Source organism: Malus sylvestris, chromosome 6 (genome assembly GCF_916048215.2).
Source record: "Malus sylvestris chromosome 6, drMalSylv7.2, whole genome shotgun sequence".
In the NCBI taxonomy this organism is placed as follows: domain Eukaryota; kingdom Viridiplantae; phylum Streptophyta; class Magnoliopsida; order Rosales; family Rosaceae; genus Malus; species Malus sylvestris.
In genome coordinates, this window is record NC_062265.1 from 17,837,508 (window position 1) to 17,858,377 (window position 20,870).

The window sequence follows — 20,870 nt, forward strand, 5'->3', positions numbered from 1 at the left end:
TGTCAACATTCGATTCATTATACTTTTGTAAACAATTGGTTTCGTTTTTAATATGATCTTTGTACATCCTTATATTCATGATCGTTGAATTTGAATTGGATTGATTAAAAATTGACAGACTTTCATATTACTCAATTCTATTTACATCAGTTTTTTATACCGTTGTTATAGCAGACTGTTCTTGTTAATCATTAAGAAATAAAAGTTGTTAAAGTTTTGTTTAAACTATGATATTGAGTTTGTTGTTGTTATAACACTTTTGTTATTGTCTTATCGATTCATGTTCTGATTGCATTCTTACACTATTAAATTGTCACATGAACCATTGGATAAATGTATTCCCAATTCATAAAGAAGAGGGAATAAAAAGTATATAATGTCAGGGGAACAACTAAATGTTTGGATTGGGTGACAAACGCCTAATGGAATATGCAATAGAGTCTCGTCCTGAAATAATTCAATTCAAATGTAGGATACTTATTCAAAAGTTTTTGAAACTCAATCATGTATGATGCAATCATCAAACATTTGATTCTTTCGAACTCTAACTCACTGTAGGCTTGAGAAACAAAGAGAAGATATGTACGAATGAGATATTCAACAATAAGAAGAAGGAAATTGATTGAATTGAGGAACTCCCAAACATATGGGGATCTTATATGTGTCGATGTCAATGGTGACTCATAATTTCAATGAATCGTATCTTCGGACAAAAAAGATTATGTAAACACTTACTAGAATTATCACTTAATAGATTCCAGACAATTTTTGCTGAAGATAATGATATATATGATCTAAGGATTACAAGCTGAGATTAAAACATTAAAATTACGTTCATTATTCTTCACCCTTGGTATTAAATGCAAGAACGAGTGACCATGTAACAACAGATGATATGCAATATTATCAAATGTTGCATGTTGTATGAGTACTGCTAGTTTCCATACTATACATGATGTGTTAGTTTTGACCAAAAAAAAAAAAAATTGTTTGACACATTCTAACAATATAGGTGTAGGAGCATATTGATATCAATTACATTAAATTAATTTATTACAATTTTTTATTATTTCTCAGTGGGAATTACTCAATTATTTGGCCTTCTGGCTTTATATATTCATGATGGAGATTCTCTCTCTTTCATTTTCTTATAATTTTTGTAACTCATGAGCGACTTTGATTTTCTGTATTCACTACCATGTTATTTCTGTTTATTTTTATTTTTACAAATGACAAGGTTATTTGTAATAAAGTCATCTAAATTTTATGAAGAGTTTGAACTCGAAACATAATGAGTTAAAAAAGAAGATCCTATTGACTAGGAAAATATGCCACTTAAACTAAATTACGGTTGTTGCTCAGAGTATATATATCACGAACTTCCATCATTTCTCTTAAAGGATTATCCTCTCCATTCCTCTTAAATTCCAGTGTATTCTCGTTGGCCAAAACGGGGTGTCCTTCAGTTTCCAAAAAAAAAAAGGGTGTCCTTCTGGGTGGAGTTCTAGTCACTTTTTCTACATCACTAAGTTGTTGGGTTGACTTTTGGGCCTAATCATTTAGGATAGTGTTATTCATATTGTTCTAAAAATCTCCTCCTTATGCCGCTAGGCGGCTGGCCACCACCCCGATTAATGCCTAGGCGTTTGAAAATTAAGAAACGGTGACTAGACCTCCTAGACACCCGCCTAGACCCGCCTAGATTGCGACTCACTTAGATAGAAAATAGATAACTCTCATTTTGTGTTTTATTTTTTTCAATAAATTGTAAGAGACTTGTTGAATACTTAAATGAATACACATTATATGTTTGTTCCCCATATCTTTTCATTATGTTCCAATACCTCATAAAATATATATATATATATATATAATTTTATTTTGTGGTTTATGATGAAATTATATATATTTTAAGTATAAACAAACATTTATTTACACAAAATATAATAGATTTATTTAAATCTATCTAGTCCACCTAGCCGCCCACCTAGGTGCTAGGATATAGCCCGCCGCCCGACAAGCGTCTAGCATCTTTTAGAACCTTGGTTATTCACACCTTCTTTCCTACCTTTCACACACCCTTATTAATTTTTGTCAATTAATTTTCTTTAATTAATTCAATCCGACGGTCGAAAATTAAGAGGAGAATGTGAGAACTACAAATGAGTGTGTATATAGCAACACCTAATCTTTTATTATCCATGTTACTTGAGTTATACATATACAACCAATTCTACACAACAAAACTCTTTTTTTTGTTAGTGTTGGATAGTAATCAACAATCAATGACAACTATATATATATATATATATATATATATATATTTGAATATGCTAATATATATATATATATAAATTTGAATATGCTAATAAATAATAGATTATGAATAAACGAAATTAATATCAAACAAGTAAAACAATGATCAAGGCTTGCGTATCGCAATGTCCTTGAAACAAAATTTTGTCCCTACTCAGTGCTTATAGTTCACTAGATGTCTGCATCACCAAGATTCAACGCTCAAAACTAGGATTCTAGCCGGAAAACTTGGTTTCTGGCGAATGCCTTTGTGGTTCTCTTAGAATGATAAGGTTGTATGAAGAGTGATTTTCAATGTTCTAAATGAGATGCATATGCATGTATTTATAATATGCATATACGTTTTCGCAATAGGTACAAAGATGGGAGGTGACTTTCAAAAATAAGGGATGAGTGGCTTCATCGGTTTCTAAGAACTTCTCAGACTTGACCCAAAAGGATGAGTTTGTTGAAATTAAAAAGTTAAACAAAATTCATTCGAAAATGAAATATAATTAATGGATCCAAGGCCCATCTTTTGACAATTAAGTATATTACACGAACCCTTAAACCCAAAGTTCAAGGACAATTTTGCTCTCCATTGTCCATCGCTCCAATCACTTTGTAGGAGAGACCTGATGTTATAAGGCGTGTGAAAATTTTCAACTTGACCAATGTGGGACAAATGAGATAAAAGGGAATTTCTCCTAAAAAACTCCAACAGTTAGGAGCGGGTTATACAATGTTTCAATTAGGTTGTTATGTACTAAGGGGGACAAGTTAAGAGATATATTGTTTCACCAATTCGTCGGCTTTGTAAAACCATACTGGGTTTGAATCTTCTTAAAGAAAGCATGATATTCGTGTATCAACATAAATTTCTACATTCTTCTTGAGAGAGAAAATGTTATTTTTATATTTTATAATTGTAATTACCCTAATAATAGGCAGTAACTAAATATATACCACATATGTTGGACCAAATTTGGGCGTATCCGAGTTGGTTATGTTAACTACATTGTAAAAGATGAAGAATTGGTACAGAGGAAGAGGAAGATGATAGAGAGAAACAAGAGAGAATCTAGAGAGAGAGTTTAGAGAGGGAAATAAGATTTGTACTAAGTCACTAAATGAAGATTACACACACTGTTTTTATAAGAGAAATCCTAACAACCTTACTAACTGTATTACTAACTGTATTTCTAACTATATTACACGTGTACCCTTAATACTCCCCCTCAATCTCAACTGGGGAAACCCAGTTTGAGATTGGAAGAACATCTGCAATCACTGCTATGAAACCAGAAAAACAGAACAGCTTGAACCAACTGCAACCTTGATTCTGCAAATATGGAAATTCTCTCGAACCTTTTCTAAATAAAGAGTTTGTTATAGCTACAGAGCAAAGGCACGAGTGTTATATCAACAAGAACCTTTCATGACAGCTACAAGCTGCAGAGCAATAGTGAACATCAATCTGCCCCAAATATATTCATTGACTCACTGCAACAAACTCAATCTGCAAGCTCAGTAGGAAGCACATCCAAAAGTCTAATATTCCTCTGCCTTGTGCAGGAGCTTCAATCAAAGAACAACCTCTTATAAAGTTGCAACACACCCTCATGCCATTTATAACAATTTCTTACGGGATTACCCTTGGTGGGATTTACCGTCAACAACTTCATTTAACATTGGCATCGGCCTTTAAAACAGAAAATTAACAAACTATAGTGTGACATTGACCTTAACTATAGTACCATGGGATCACCCTTTGTGGATTTTACCAAAAAATAACTACTCTTAACAATGGCATCGCCCTTCACAATTTCAACAACTGAAAATCAACATCTATGTAGGATTACCTTTCATGGGATTTACCTACTCAAACACGAGATTACCCTTCATGAGATTTACCGTTAACAACTTCTTCTACCCTTCGTGGGATTTACCTATTCACATCACAGAATTACCTTTCGTGGAATTTACCATTTACAACTTCTTCAAACTTCATCGTATAACCAAACTTACTATAGATTCATGCTAACAACTCAGTTGGTTAGACTCTGAAATTATAGGCTGAGGCAAGAAATGACAATCTGAAAAAAAACCTGATTGATTTCCCGAGTGACATTCTGTCTTATTCATTATCACCTTCTACTCTCAAACCGCCAATGTTGAGTTGTTCTAAGAGAGTGGAAAGGGTTGGTACTGCAGTAGGATCGAAGTGCTAACAATGATTTGGATCAATTGGGACACAAACACAACCTATTTTTGGGTGTACACAGAAAGGTGCCTTTAACAAATGGTTCATGTGTTTCGAAACCTCCATGTCAAGCCTAGGGTAGGTAAAAGAGAACATAATCTCTTCAACGCACCAATGCAGTCCTTGCACCTTAGGTTTTCCAGATTGAAACATAGTTTGTAGATACTCCCATCTAACAACATCAATGTCTTCTTTTGAACCAGAGGTTTATCTCTCTCTTGCCACCTTCCAAAAAGCTCAGAAGCAATAGATTGATCAGGATCGGGAATCATATCTAAGATCTTTTCATATTTCTCCTAAGTTGAAAATCTCTATAGACTCAGAAGCAATTTCGTAAAGAACTTTGTAAGAACTCCAGTATATGATCTCGCAAGGAACGGATAGAAAGCAAGACTGGGAAAAGAAGCCTTATTTCTGACTATCTTCATTTGTGAGCCTTCTTGCTTTCCCATCATAAACCTAGCAATGAACTCCACGTCTACCACTATATACCCAGAGAATGTGACTCGTCCACCATCTTCATTAATAAAAGAATGACCGAGAAGGGATAGTAAAACCTTGAACACTAGGCAGCCAAGATCTGTAGTTACATTGTTCTGACATTAAATTTCATTGACGCATAAGATCAAACAGGTGATATGCAAGAACCCCTTACCCAACAGTGTGCAGATCACATGACATCACTAACTCAATCATGAATCCAGAAAATCGGAAGAAGCGATAGAGAAAGCACACAAATATCAATTACTAATGGCTTCGTGCCACAACTTTCACTTCCCAAGCAAAAAGGAAAATTTTAGAGTACACTACTTCAAAAATTAACCAGAAAGAGCAATTCCATATTTTGCATAATACAGAATGAACCAAGAATTCACATGGACAAATCCTCAAGAAAGTGAAATTGAACCAAGAATTCAGAATGAAATCATACCCAAATTCCAAATATATCACCTTGCTGAAAAACTTAACCTTCATATGAGACTTTTGAGCTGGGCATTTCGACAAACACATAACGTGCAAGAATGCACTTAACAATTGCATCCAATTCACAGCTTGATTATGAAACCCTGAACAAGACAGATGAAAGATCCAGAAACAATTCATCTCTGAAATTACAGATTACGCATAAAAGATGAAGAACCCTAATGTGATCTTGACGTTGTTGAGAGAAAATTGGGCACCAGAGGGTGTTGGGGTGGCGGTGTAGCATTCGAAGGACAAATACAACATCTTCGAGATCAGTGGAGAAATCTGCAAACACAATGCTCCTTCTTAGAACCCAATGGTAGTAGCAGTCACCGATTGAGATGAAAGGATTCCACTGGATCCAAAAAATTGCTTGACATCCCATCTTCTTTCCTTGTATCAAGAACTTGATGAAAATCTGAAGAAATAATTTTGACAATGCAGATTTTGACATCCCAGATATCACCGACAATCTCTGTTCATAGCCCAAATGAAAATCAACCAAAAAATTATAGGACGATCGCGGAAGCACAAAAGAACTTGACAAAATTTCTATTGAGAAACTAAATAGAAAATAAAACTAGAAAAACGATGAAATCTAATGAAAAAGGGAACCATCAAAATTCATGGCGTGAGTCTGGTAGCTCTGATACCATGTTAACTACATTGTAAAAGATGAAGAATTGGTACAGAGGAAGAGGAAGATGATAGAGAGAAACAAAAGAGATTCTAGAGAGAGAGTTTAGAGAGGGAAATAAGATTTGTACTAACTCACTAAATGAAGATTACAAACACTGTTTTTATAAGAGAAATCCTAACAACCTTACTAACTATATTACTAACTGTCACATCCCGACCCGGGCCCCCACCACATCCTGGGCTCGACTTCGCCCTAGCATGATATTGTCCGCTTTGGGCCCCAATCATGCCCTCACGGTTTTGTTTCTGGGAACTCACACGAGCAGAACTTCCCAGGATGGGTCTAGCATATGTGATGAGATATGTAATAAGCTAGCATATGTGATGAAATATGTGATGATATATAGGTGCAATCGTACAGGTCACCATAGGTGGCTTTGACTTGCGTGCTAGTAGGAGTTAGTAATCACATGATTATTGATATTGCTGATGAGATGCTGTGTTGTCGTATATTTATGATTTTTCTGGAAACTATACAGGTGTTGTAGCGAGGGGTTACAATGTTTTGTATGGTTTCTATTAAAATTTTATTTCCAGGACCACTCACCCTTGTTTTGTCTTCACCCTCTAGGTTTATTAGCTAAGCTTTCTTATCGTCAAAGATTCGTGTCGATTCTTAGTATTAGAGATTATTTTAAGGGTACGATTCTTAATTCACTCTACTGTACTTGCTTATGCTCTAACGTCACGTGTGAAGTGGGTTCATTCCCGCTCACCAGCACATTCTGGTATTTAGGCACTCTTAGGTTTAAATTTATTCACAATTTTCCACGTTGCCATACTTTATGGCTTCATCACCCTCCAGGTGTCAGCCAGAACAGCTCGATTCAGAGTCCTAGTGGACATCCCGGGTCAGGGTGTGTCATTAACTGTATTTCTAACTGTATTACACTTGTACCCTTAATAGGTTAGAGTAGTGTGCTTCTGTCTATATACAAGTTTGAATTCTCCTCTTTATAGTTTAGATTTTGTTCAAATGTACTGCATGTTGGATTATTCATGCATATAAGAGCATCTTCAATGGGGCCTACCAATGAGCTCCAACCTAGAATTAGAGAGAAGTTGGAAGCATTCATCTCCAATCACACTCCTTAACTTGGTTTCTAGTCTTTTTAGCTAAAATTTAACTTATCTAGATTTAGTAGATTTTTACTAACTATTATAAACTCAATAAAAATCCATATATAGACTTTTAATGATATACTTTTGTATAAAACAAAGGAGTTAAATGATAGACTTTCGTAGAATATTAGAGTTCAATAGAAATTTTTAGAATAAGTGGATTGTCATGAATTTTTTAATGACAATTTATTAATAAGTATTATTAATTTTTTAGTTTTCATTATTGAAATGGTAAAGATGTTAGGGGCTGTGGTGATGAGGTGGTAATAATAGTGGTAAAGGTGGCAATCATGGTGATGGTGGTAAATGTGGCAATCATGGTAGGGTTGGCAATGATGCTCATGGCAATGTGGTGGTAGCGACTATGGTGACAATGTTGGCAATGGGAATGGAGGAGATGTTCATGGAAAGGTGGCAGTGACAACATGGTGTTGAAGTGGTGGGAATGATAATTGTTGTATTTTGGTGGATTGTGGAGTATATCCTCAAAAAATTGAGAAAAATAAAAGTCATCAAAATCTTAAGGGGAGGTTGGATTTGTTAGGATAAAAAACTTTACCTTAAAAGCACATGAAGTCCATCAAAATCCATGATTTTTTTAAGTTCTTTAAAATAATTGAAATTTTAAATACACCTTATTTTTGTAGATTCACAAAAAAATCATAAATTGAATTCCACTAGATTTTCATAGACTTGTTAGAAGTCATAAAAAAGTCTTCATACAATACATAGTAACTTTTGTTGACTCCTTAAAAATTTATATTGAATACATTTGAATTTGAGAATCAACCAAAGCCTATCAAATTTCATATACAATACACCCTCTTTAGAGAGAGAATGAAATTTGCTCTAAGAGCGTGTCTAATGAGCTCACAAGTTAAAATATATTAAAGAATTCAGTTAATCACACTCCCTATCCACGTTTCAACAAAAAAAGTATTGTTTATGACCGGTGCACCTATGGGTGACAAGATATTCTTTCATGTTCCCACTACTAGTCATAGTGATGTCACCGTTCAATAATGACTTGTCACGTGTTTTAAAAAAAAAGTGTTTTATTGTTAAAATAAATTACTGAAATGGTCTAACTGATTTGCCATAAGCTTGGTCTTTATAAAATGAAAACTAATGAAAAGGGTTTGAAAACTTTGAGTTTTAATGATAAGGACAAAATAAAGGGTAAAGTGAATAGTACCTGGATTGACTTTTTAGTGTAAAAATGTGGTTTTTCGTTAAAGTGAACAGTACCGGGTGCTTTTCGTTAAAGTTCCCTTTTATAAATCTATTCTCCATTTTAATACCCATGGATTAGGAGTGCATGCCCGCAGCATGCATGCATTTGCTACTCCTTTGAGGTCAGATTCAGACAAACAATGACGATGCATGCATCTTAATTAATGGCACCATATATCAACATCACAAAAGGTCTCCATAAACTCTACCCGGCCGTCTATTGTTTGGCAGCATATACAAAATATTTATATAGTAGTTAGGGTAATTGAACATCTTAATCTCATGGCAATACAAGTAGCATTTTATTTTTATTAGTACGACAAATCGATAAGTTGGAAAGTGTATTCAGTAGGACCAGTACAGTACAAATGTTATAAGACAATCTGTACAGGATCCTAAATGGGTTAGGTTTTATAAATTCATGTGGACTTAGGTTTACTTGTACTCCAAGTCAATTGACTTGTATATATGTTTGTAATATTGTGAATCAATTCAATCAAGACAATTACAATTCAATATGCTATCAATCGTTTAGGTTTCCCCTTCCTGGTACACTCCTAGTTTTTCTATAAATTCTCTAACCCCAGACCGTTCCTCCTATTCCTCCTATTCCCTTCCTTGCTGTAACCCTTTTTCTCCCACGGCCACTCAACCTTCATCCTCATCTACCATCACTGGACCTTCTCGCCGGTCCTAATGTTGCTCACTTTCTCAAACTCACCGATTTCAACTACATCCATTGGCTTAGTTAGACGAAGCCGTTTCTTCTGGGTAACAACTTATTTGGTTATGTGGATGGCTTCATTCCGATGTTCTCACCAAAGATCTTTCCAAGCCTCTCTTTCAACTCTTACATTCCAAACTTGTCACTTTGAGACCATCAAGTTTGCAGGGGGCTGTTAATATAGGAGAATCTATATAAGATCCTAAATGGGTTAGGTTTTATAAATTTCTGTGGGCTTATGTTTACTTGTACTCCAAGTCAATTGACATGTATATATATTTGTATTATTGTGAATCAATTCAATCAAGACAATTACAATTCAATAACAAACACGAAACTGGAACTTGTATTGACAATGAGAAATCACGCGAGTAAAACTACACATCAAAGTTCGGTTATCGGCCAAAAACGTAGAAGCATTAGAATATAAAAATTGAGAACCAAACATTTGGGCTTGTTCATCGTATGTAGGCAAATAGTAGGGCCATGCATATTTTGGTCTCCAGCTGCGACATTCATTTGGACTCTCTTTTCTTTTGTTCGTTTGTTTCTGATATAAGAGTTATGGTGAAATAGGATTTCAGATTTCGGATTTCATGTGTACAAGTAAATACTCTTAGCTATTGCGATAGAAGCCAATTTCAGCATTTTTGCATCAACTGATAAAATCTCACCATGTCTCTCACTCTAATCGGAAAAATCTAAACAAAAAATACCTTTCTCGTGTCCGCCATAGAAGCATACAATTTTTGGTTCAAAGGTAATCAATACAAATGTTCATCAAGTTCACTAATAGTTGTGCCTGTGTAGAATGAGAGAATTTTATGAAATTGATTTACTGTCACTGGGACGTCTCGCCACTTATACATGATATAGGGAAATAGTGTTACACATAATCTAGTACTCTTGGCCCGATATATCATATTGACAATGAACTCATTCAATTTAAGTTCTTTGGCAGAACATTTACCCTGCAGTGAAAAGTTTCATTAACCCTCTTGCTCTGTGATACTGCATGCGCTTGATCTTGAGTCCCACTTACTCATTCAATGTCCTCAAGATTTGGCCAATCAAGCAAATCATAGAGTGACCACTTCTTTTTCTTTTTTCCTTTCGGCTTTCACTACCACTTGGTCTCCAATTATAAAGCCATGGGCCCTGGCCAACATGCCAAGTGTAATTTTGAAATGTCGATGTATTAGGTGTCAATTTTAACCTAGAACTTGCTAACGTTTAATTGTACTACAAAATTAACTAGTTATAAAGGACCGATGTGACTAGCAAAAACTGATTGTTCTTTTCCAGAAGAGATATTCTCCGGTTTTCTTTCACCAAGATCACTATATCAAGTGATCCGGACCTTTGAAATTTCATCAAATGGTAAAAAATTATTATAGGCTTTAAGAGGTCAAACAGGTGGACCGTTGGATGAAATTTCAAAAGTCTAGATCACTTGATCTAGTAACTTTGTTGAAAGAGATTCGGAGAATATCTCTTCTCAACTTCGGCTTTCACTATTCCTTCTTCTCTATTTATAAAGCTATGGACCCTGGCTGACATGCCAAGTATGGTCATGAATTGTTGATGCATTTGGTGCCAATTTTAACTTATAATCCGATGATGTTTAGTTGTACCACAAAACTACAACATGTTATAAAAGATCGATGCAACGGGCAAATGTCGACTTTTTTTCTATTAAGTATGATACAAATTTCTCAATAATGATCCGATTGAGTTTGGTAAGTAGAGGAAAATCACATGAAATCTTAATTGTATTAACTCACTTTGCCTTGCACTTTTCAACACATAATTAATTCAAATGAAATTAAGTACTTCAGTTTCTGAGATTTTTGACATTGCTAAATGTTTTACTGAATTTGATTAAGATAGTAAATCTGCAGATAATCTTGTTTAATTTTTTTTATCAGAACATGTTGGCAGGAAGCTCCATATCATATCACATCTTCTAAAGTCAAACCTGGTTATTTTTGTATGATTAATCAGAAGGGTATCAATTCCACTATGATTTTCTGCAATTCCTTAATTTCCAGCAGCAGCAATGCAGCCATACAGAAAAGAAGGATCTTTTCTGGTTCTGCATATTTTAATGCCATATACTTCTCCTTTAATCATAACCACTTGTGAAAAATAAATAGGCTATAAATAATTCAAAAATAAAGATGAGGTGAATGGTCCAATCCACTGGTCCCTAGACAGACAGATTCCATTTAATCATTTTTGAATGATAGAAATGCTATGAACTGGAACTTGGATTTTTGGCATTATATCAAATTAACAACTAAACAAACATTGCAGACATGAACGTAATTACATTGGCTATATACTAGATATAGATGCTACATAGTTGGTTCTCATCCTTCAAAAATTACGTGTAATAGGAACATCCGTCAACAAAATGATCATCTTAAGATGATTAACTCATGGTTCTATTTCTCAATCGTATGTGCTCTTTTAATATGCTCAAACATAAATCTCACTTTTTGCAGAGTAGAATATCGCTAGTATAAAAAATTAAAAAAAAAACAACAATCTGTTGACACTAAAAACTTCCAAGCCTACGTGGCGCGTAGGCCGAGTAATTAATAAGCTAACTACATCATTCAGTTGTGTGTGGGGCGTGCCAACTCGTCGGCCAAGCTCGGTCGGGGAGTAAAATGTGTTGATGTTGCGTTGAGGGCATTGTTGACTTCTCAATCTTGCAACTGCGGCCAAGGAAGGAACACGTCTCAACCTTCGGGTTCTAGAGTCTGAAGACAAGACTGCTAGTCTTACGAAGTTCACGGATCGTCGGCACTAGGTTCAGTCACGGTTATTATATTCATAAGAGTATAAGCATGTCGAACTGGCACCAAACTACACAGACACAAGTACTCAAAAGAGATGTATGTCTTGATGGTGAATGTGGTTCGGCCGTCAGAATGTCGAACTCTAAAACTTGTGAATATCCAATCATAAAACAACTCGGTGTTCAATACGCCGAGCCCAGTAATCTGTAACACCTCACTTCATCGAGAAGGCTATTGAGATGACCCCTGCCAATAGGGACTCGAAAATTCTTCTTGACCGAGACTTGGATAAATAACCAATTGGCCTCAACACAGTGCTATTTATCCAAACTGAAGGTGCTCTGCGGTCAGCTAATTCTACGGCAATAGTGTTGTTTATCCGAACTGAAGATGCTACCGGTTGTCTTCACAGTGCTATTTATCCAAACTAAAGATGCGTCGGCGAGAAAAAGAAAGTAAAAATCTCAAGGTTGTTAAGAGGTTTCGCGTAGAGCAAGAGTTTGCACAAGGTAGTTTGTGTGTTGAATTCGAGGGGCTCCAAATGTTGCATGATGTCTTGTATTTATAGCTACGAGCCTGCTTCTAGCCGAACTAGAGATATACTCGGATTAGGACTCTTTAACCCAATTTGATTAAACTTCGACTAATCCTAATCTCCATAGGATTCTGAACCAAACCTTCAAACAAACCAAGTTCATCTCCTAATCCCAAGTACTTTAGCTTTGAGACTCCTTATTATACCAGGATTCCACTACTTTACCTATATCTGAAATAATCATCTTCATAGCAGGATTCGGCCAACCTTGACAGGGCCGGCCTATGACAAGACTTTAAATAAACACCATTGAGCCTAGAATATTTCTGAGCTCAGCCCAAAATAACATTTTGGATCCAAACATTGCCCCCTTACTTCTGAGGTATTCGGCCTAAAACTTCTGGCCGAGCCTCGACCTTGAAGAAGTGAAATCAAACCCTTAGTATAACTTTGAAAGACAACCAAAAATCTCGAATATTCTATCCACTTAGGTGCATTTATGAAGCATGATTGCATGATCTTAATTTTGTCAAATGCTCCGCCACGTGGCAATTCCTCAGCTTACTCTTCTGCACTTAATAATGACATTTGAAACGTGCAACCATCAAAACATCTTTCTGCCATTAAATTCATCGTCATATGCAAACATGCATCCTTAATCCACGAGTTCTTCGATCTTCACCTGGATTCTTTGAATATTCATCATGATTACAAAATCCTCTGGTCGATTTTATCCCCCATTTTTAAAACTAAAACATTGATCTTCCTCCCAAAACACCTATAAATACTCGACTCTCCTTCATTCAAATTTTACTCTCTCAAAATTCTTGAATCTCTTGCCAGTTGCCTTCAAACTCAGAAAAGAAACCATATTTTAATCCCAGAAAACCTTCACCCTTAATGGTTGCCAATACATTTATTACTAAATTCACAGAGGAATGCAACAAGTGCGAAAGCATCACTAATGGGAACACCATCAAAACCATCCAATTCGAGGATGAGCCAAATGTTCTCCATCAAACTCTTAGCCCACTTTTCAAGGATGATGTCCTAGAAACCATTATCGAAATGCAGAAGGCACACTACCTGAAACCTTTGTTTCAAGGGTACGATTGGTCAAAATGGGAATCGGCCATACCTCAAGGTGTCTGGCCTTCAACTACTTCGGCCTGGGTTGCCTGGGTTACTTGGATAGAGCAGTATTTCGGAGACGAATGGAAGTCTCTTGGTTTTATGTCATCAAACTCTCGACCATAGAGATGAATTTGGACTAAGAACTTCTAATGGTTGCTCTAAGCTTTTGGTGCTCGGCCACCAACACGATGGTTCTTCCCTTCAGCCCCTTTAGTCTGATGGTGTTGGACAACACAACCATACTTAGCACTTATCCAACAGGCCTCCCAATCGATATTGCACTCTCCGAGTACAAATTTGACCTGGACTTGAAAACCATCTTCGAAGATCGCTCTGTCGAAGCCTTGATGCAAGGAGATCAAAAGCCATTGAAAAAAACGTGCAAAAGTTGCACATGAACTTCTTTAACTACAACACCCTGATCACCACTTTGCCAACTTGGGAAATGAAGCTCTCAATAAGGGGGAACATGAGGCATTCTTATTCTATTGGTACAATAAGTATATTTTCTGTGCCAAATCAAACAAGTGCCTGGCTGAGAACATACCAGTTGCTGAAGCCCCGACTAGCGGTCATGTCTTGGCCCTCAACTCGGCCATCCTCGCCAATCTCAATCGTGATTAGCAGATGCTTATGAAAGGAAGATCGACCCCTATCAAAATGGCTCGCTCTAAGTCTTCCAACTCTGGCTACAAGTCTATTTCTCGACGCTACAGCCGGAGTTCCCGAGCTTCAACCTTTTCGAGGCAATGGGCTTGAAATTAGCCTTACGCCCTCTTCTTGCTCACTTGGCTGAAAGAATCTGCAAATATTTCTTTGGCCTAAAGGGCTTATCAAACAAGGAATTCCAAGTTTATCGTTGTCGAACATATCCATCGTCTATTATCTTCCCACAATCAGCATGGGAAGAGGCTGAAGAAGCTGATCTCTGATCATCATAGGGATTATTTATCATTACTCGTGACCTACCCTACAGTTGCGAAGCCCGTCGAGGAAGCTAAGAAGTCTATCATCTCAACTTCCTGGCTCATTAGCTGGGCTATCTTCAGGGATGCCCCATACCGTTCCTTGATTCTCACTCACTGCTGAGCTGAGAACTCATTTTCGGCTCTTCGAAGAGAGAGAGTGAAATAACCGACGGGGTTTAAGGAGCGATTTTCCAAGTTCCGCCTTTGATCGAACACTCCAGAAACCCGATGTGCCAGCACCTTCATCAACTGGTGGGATGCTTACACTAAGGACTTATTCAGTGTTTCGGTCGAGGAAGTCTCCAAGAAGCTTTTTGGTGATCGACCAAAAAAAACTCTCGTCCCAAAATCCAAAGAAACAGCCCAAGGTATATACCTTCTTATTTTTCTTGTTCATCTATTTATTTCGGACTTCATTCTAACCTAAACTGTTTTAGGTAGCCGAACTATAAAAAAGGCCAAAATGGTAGCGATGGCCGCGGCAAAAAAGAAATTCGTCCCTCATCCCAAGAAGGCTGCAACCATTGCTCATCCTTCAACCAAAGCAACCTCGACTGCAGCCCTTGCTGGAACAGTCATGCCGAGCAAACGACTCGCCCGGAGGTCGAGACGACAGGCGACGTTGCCTGGTCTCAAAAGAATATTAAGAAAAAAGCAAAGAAGAGAGAATGGGAAATTCTTGTCATATCAAGTCAAACCACAGGAGTGACCACTCTGAATGTCCATTTCCCTTCTCCTATCGTCCAGGTCTCGACAGGAACACTGCAAAATCCTCCAGCTCAAACGGCTGAAGTTCACCACACCATGGAACCTGTGGTCGAACCAGTCATTGCATCATTAGCCGAGGGTCTTGGTACCCCAAGGCTAGCCGTTACTCCGGAAATCGGTCTAGCAACTACTGCCTTGGAGAAGGCAGCCACCCCAACCAAAAAGGCCCTTCCCTCTAATCCAAATAAGAATTCAATGATTGTCTTGGAAGAAGAGGTAAGACCATTCTCTTTTCATTTAAATAATATTTTTTCGACTATCAACCCACATTTTTTTTTCTTCAAAGGACCCCAACTGGTAAGGCAGCCTCGACCGACCGAATTACCAACTCCCAGTCCTCAGCCAGTGGTCGAGATGGCTGGTCAAGTCGAACGTCCTTTAGTTGAAGCCGGTCCTGGGCCTGAAGCAGCACCCTTAGTCGAACCAGAGGTGACAACAGAGACGCCGATTCATCCTCAGGATCAAGATCTCGGCATACCTCCCCAGGAAGTCACTTCATCTTTTGCAAGGCTCGATCATTTTTTTCATTAATTCCCATTGTTACAATTCTAAAACAAGAAACATTAACTGTCAAGTGCCCAATCACTCATTTCACCGAAAGTTCTATGCGCCAAAGGGCGTTATCTATATTTCATGGCCACCTCAGTGGTGATGCAAAAATTATCTTAACACACAAATTTAACCCTCTTTTGACAATTGTAGTACAAGTATAAGTAGGGATCGTTCTGGACCGGGGATTAGGAAGGCTTGCTAATAACCTCTAAACTAACTCAAAAACATAAAACTAAACTTAAAAATACTTAACAAGACTCACAAAACTCAAAGCAAACTTAAAATACTCAAACCAGCTTAGAACAACTAAATAAACTTAAACTAGACACTAGGAATGACTTTGGACGAAAATGGACTTTTACTTGAATCAAAACATTTAAAAACACAAATTAAAACAGATTCTAACTAATTAGACACACTAAAGTAAAGGGGGATTGAGTTTTGGACGAAGTTGAAACAAACAAACAAGTATGAAAAACTAGACAGATTGTAAAACAAATTTGAGAAATAAGATGATGGATGGGATAGCAAGAGGCTTTTTCTCCACACATGACATGTATGCAAATAACTCGATTTCCAGTTACTACTTCATTGAATTATGAACGACAATGCTCCAAATTAACCGTGACATCACTAGTTAACTTTCAGATTTTCCTTGTTTTATTGGATTGGATGACATCATTCGACAACCCAAAACATTCTTCTAAAGTTCCCTACATGACATCATAATAGAGATACAATAAAAGATCATTACGTTTAATGAAAATCATAAGCATTGACAGAGCACTTACAACTATGACATCATGTCACTCATGCTAGGAATTGAACTTAACGCGATCGTTTATAAGCAACCTTCACTACATGTGAATATAAGTTTGTAACGATTATGTGAAACTTCCTTATATTCTAGCAATGGATTTATGCATGCCAATTAAGTGTCGACCCTTAATTAACAAATACAAATAAGTTATCAATCAAATAGTTAAGCCAACTGCATTCACAATTCAAGAGTTCATATCTAGAATTTATCAAATTATATTGCACATATAATCATGGCTTTGAAATCACCCCTAGCCAAGAGGGGTTTAGCTACTCATATTCACAACAAAACAAAAGAAAATGAATTTAAACATTGGAAACAAAAGAAAGAAAACACCTAAACGCTCCAACGATCCAAGTTGGACAACAAGCACGTCCAAGCACTTTCCTTCCCTTCTTTTGCTACGGCACAAGGTGTTGGTGAGTGTTTGAAGGTTTGTTTGTATGGAAGAATGGATGTGAAGATGAATGGATGTGTTTGGATGAAGGTTGTATTAAATGCGGCAAAGAGTGGAGAATTGTGTAGATGATGTGTGTGTGTTTTGGATCGATGTCTTTTTTCTCCCTTGTTATGGTGAAGGGTGGATGTATTTATAGGCTAGGGAGAGGACCACCATCTAATTAAGGTGGTAGTGGTGTATGTTGTGGTAATGAGTGGATGTAATGGGTGTAGTGGGTGAATGTTTGGTAATGAGTGGATGTAATGAGTGTAGTGGATGGATGTTTGGTAATGAGTGGATGTAATGGGTGTAGTGGGTGAATGTTTGGTAATGAGTGGATGTAATGGGTGTAGTGGGTGAGTGTTGTGGTAATAAGTGGATGTAATGGGTGTAGTGGGTGGGTGTTGGGTAATGAGTGGATATAATGGGTGTAGTGGATGGATGTTTGTAGTTGTAGGTCAACACACTTGCACACATACATGCTGATTTCTAGCCTTCAAATCTTCAAAAACGTCCATCCTCATGTCTCCATGCTTGCACTATCCAATCTTGGCCCAAAAATGCTCCAAAATGCTCCAAATAGCACTTTGTTGCTAACTTTGTTATTTGAACCTACAAACACACGAAAATAGCTTAAAGTACTAAAATAACTAGAATTAAACTAAGTAAATGCCAAGAAACAAGCTAACTAAGTTGCATAAATATACTCCTATCAAGTGGTCGTCGAACATAGATAACCTTCATCGGCCGCATGAATTAAGAAGCAATCTTAAACATTGGGCTCAGCCATTAAGCTATCTAGGTTCGAGCAATGAACCAGGAGACATGGCTGAAATCTCCTCTAGGCAAGTCTAAAACAAATTTTCTCTACTATCTTCCTAACGATTTTCTTTTTTCTTTTTTTGAAATCTTTTCATGTGCAGCCTTCATGGGAAGTCAAGCTCAACGTGCTTCTTTCCAATTCTTTGGGGATGGCCGGTCCTTCTGCCACTATAACCGAACCTTCAGCATCAACAGCAGAACCAAATGCCCTTATCAAGCTGTAGAAGCTCTTGTATTTCTCAGCTTCTCAAATCCTCGACCGTAAAAGCTTCATCTTAGTAAGAGAATGTTTGAACGACCTTGCAGCCGACGACCTACTGAGCAATGAAACTGTCACTCACCTGTCTTTTATCCTGGAATGGACTCGAGAATATTTTGATATCTTCGAGAGAGCTCTTTGGGCAGAAGACGACTTTAAGGCTACACTGATCGCTCAAAAAGCTCTTCGTTCGAATGTCGAGGCAATAAAGGCAAAGAAAAACCAACTGGTAAACCTCGACCGTTAAATTGCCAACTCCAAAATTGAAGGTTGGCAATTGCTTCTGAACTTACAAAGGATTTCGAGTCGAGCAAACCTTGCTTGATCGAATACGCAGCTGGCATGAAGCAGATCGAGCAGTTGAAGATAAATAAGAGGACTTAGCAAACTGAGGTTACAATGGGCGAAGTAAGGTGGTTAGAATTAAAGGCCGCCCTTGAAGCTTTCCTTCATTCATCTCCTTAGGACTATTTTAGCTGATAAACTGGTTGACCAGCTCTGTTTGTACACCTTTTGCGAAATCAATGAAATGAATTTTTATTCTCGCATATCCCATGTGACTAGATAGTATTTCTTTAAAAATTTCCCATTGATATGTAGTTTATGAATTGAGCCGGTTCTATCTTTCAGGTGGCATGCCCTCTTACCGAGAACTTTGTGGACAATGAATGGTATTTCCCAATTCGACAACCATTTTCCGAATCTAGGGTCTTTAATTCCTACTGGTAAAATACTAGTTCACTTTCGCCGAACGTCTTTTGTCTAACCCGTTGATTATAAGCTCACTCGGCGATCTTTTTCTGTGCCACTAACAAATTATAGGCATTAAATCGAGCTTCCTCTAAATCCTCCAACTCTTGCCTCATGGCTTGATTGTACTCGGCACTGACCAAACTGCTTTGTTTGAGTACTCGCAACGAGTTTACACTTAGCTCGACTGATAATATCACATCATGCCTAAAAGTTAACACATATGGGGTCGTCCCAGTTGCTGATCGAAGTGAAGTCTGATATGCCCATAAAGCCTTGTTTAACTTCAAATGCCACATACCGGGCTTTTCTTTCATCATTTTGCCAAGAAGCCAATCAAAACTTTATTACTTGCTTTGGCCTGTCCATTTGCTTGCGGGTAATACAGCGTCGATTGTTCAAGTTAGATTTTCAAGTTCGCCGTATATTCTTTGAACCTTTCGGTTGTAAAGATTGTGTCTTTGTCAGTTATGATCGTTTTTGGTACGCCGAGTTTGGTCATGATGTTTTCTTCTACAAAATTGCAAACTTCCTTGGATGCTAATTCGTCGTATGATTTTTCTTCGACCCACTTAGTGAAGTAGTCGGTTACCATAAGTATCCATGCATGTTTTGCTGCTCCAGAAGACGGTGTAATTTTACCGATTACAACCATGGCCAATCCTCTAAATGGCCATGGCTTGGTGACTGAGTGGAGTAATTCAGCTGGGACTCTCTATATAGGCCTGTGAATTTGACATTGTACACATCCTCGTGCGTACTCGATACAATATTTTAATATAGTCGACCAGAAATAACTGTGTTGGTGAAGCAGCCAACGCATCTTACATCCAGATTGATGAGCTCCGCATATTCCTTCATATAGTTTTGTAATTGCTTGGGCAGCCTCCTACGAGTCGAGGTACAATAACAATAACCCATCCTAGCCTTTCTGGTATAACTTATTCTGGTACAACATGTAATTCGTGGCATGGACCCTGGTCCTACGGTCGTGTTTGTGACTGGGGTTATTGAGATATCGCATGATTGACCATTGACCTTCTCTAGTCGTCCGGTAATGTCTCAACTACACACACGTCTATAAGATCTCCTCGCTCTGGTAACGAAGGTAAGGACTTCACTCATGTTTGAATCACGTGGTCGTGTTAGAAAACTTGTTGATTAACCAAGGCCGGGTGTGATTGTCGTACTATAGGTATCGCCCGGCCTAGCTCGCCCCCCAAGAGTTGTGCTCTGGAGGCTATTTGAGCCAGTTCATTTGCGTCGTTATTTCGAATGCGAGAAATATGTTTGAATGTGATACCGTTGAATGACTCAGCCAAATAGTTGGCAACCATGTAATAGGGCGCCAGAGTACAAATCATGCAACATAAAGTTCTATTGAGTTGGTTAATCACAAGTTTCGAATCATCGAGGACGAGTACGAGAGCAGCCCTCAAGTCGTGAAGGACACTATGGCCGATGATAAGGGCTTCGTATTCGGCCTGATTATTTGTACAATCAAAATCAAGCTTAAAAGAAAAATACCAGCGGTGTTGATCAAAGGATTTAATGACGATCCCAACACCAGCCGAGGTTGAAGTACTAGAGCCATCAAAATACATCGTCCAATGATTATCACATGTTTCCACCATGTCGATTTCGACGTCGTTGCCCAGGAAACCATATGAAGAAAGATGTTGAGCTAAGAAATCGGCTAGTGCTAATCCTTTAA

The 20,870-nt window shown here is 37.5% G+C and overlaps 1 pseudogene; it reads right to left on the reverse strand.

The window, feature by feature from the left end:
* Nucleotides 1–4,351: 4,351 nt before the first annotated feature.
* On the reverse strand, nucleotides 4,352–9,318 carry LOC126625484 (DNA primase small subunit-like; annotated as a pseudogene).
* Between the last annotated feature and the right edge of the window lie 11,552 nt (nucleotides 9,319–20,870).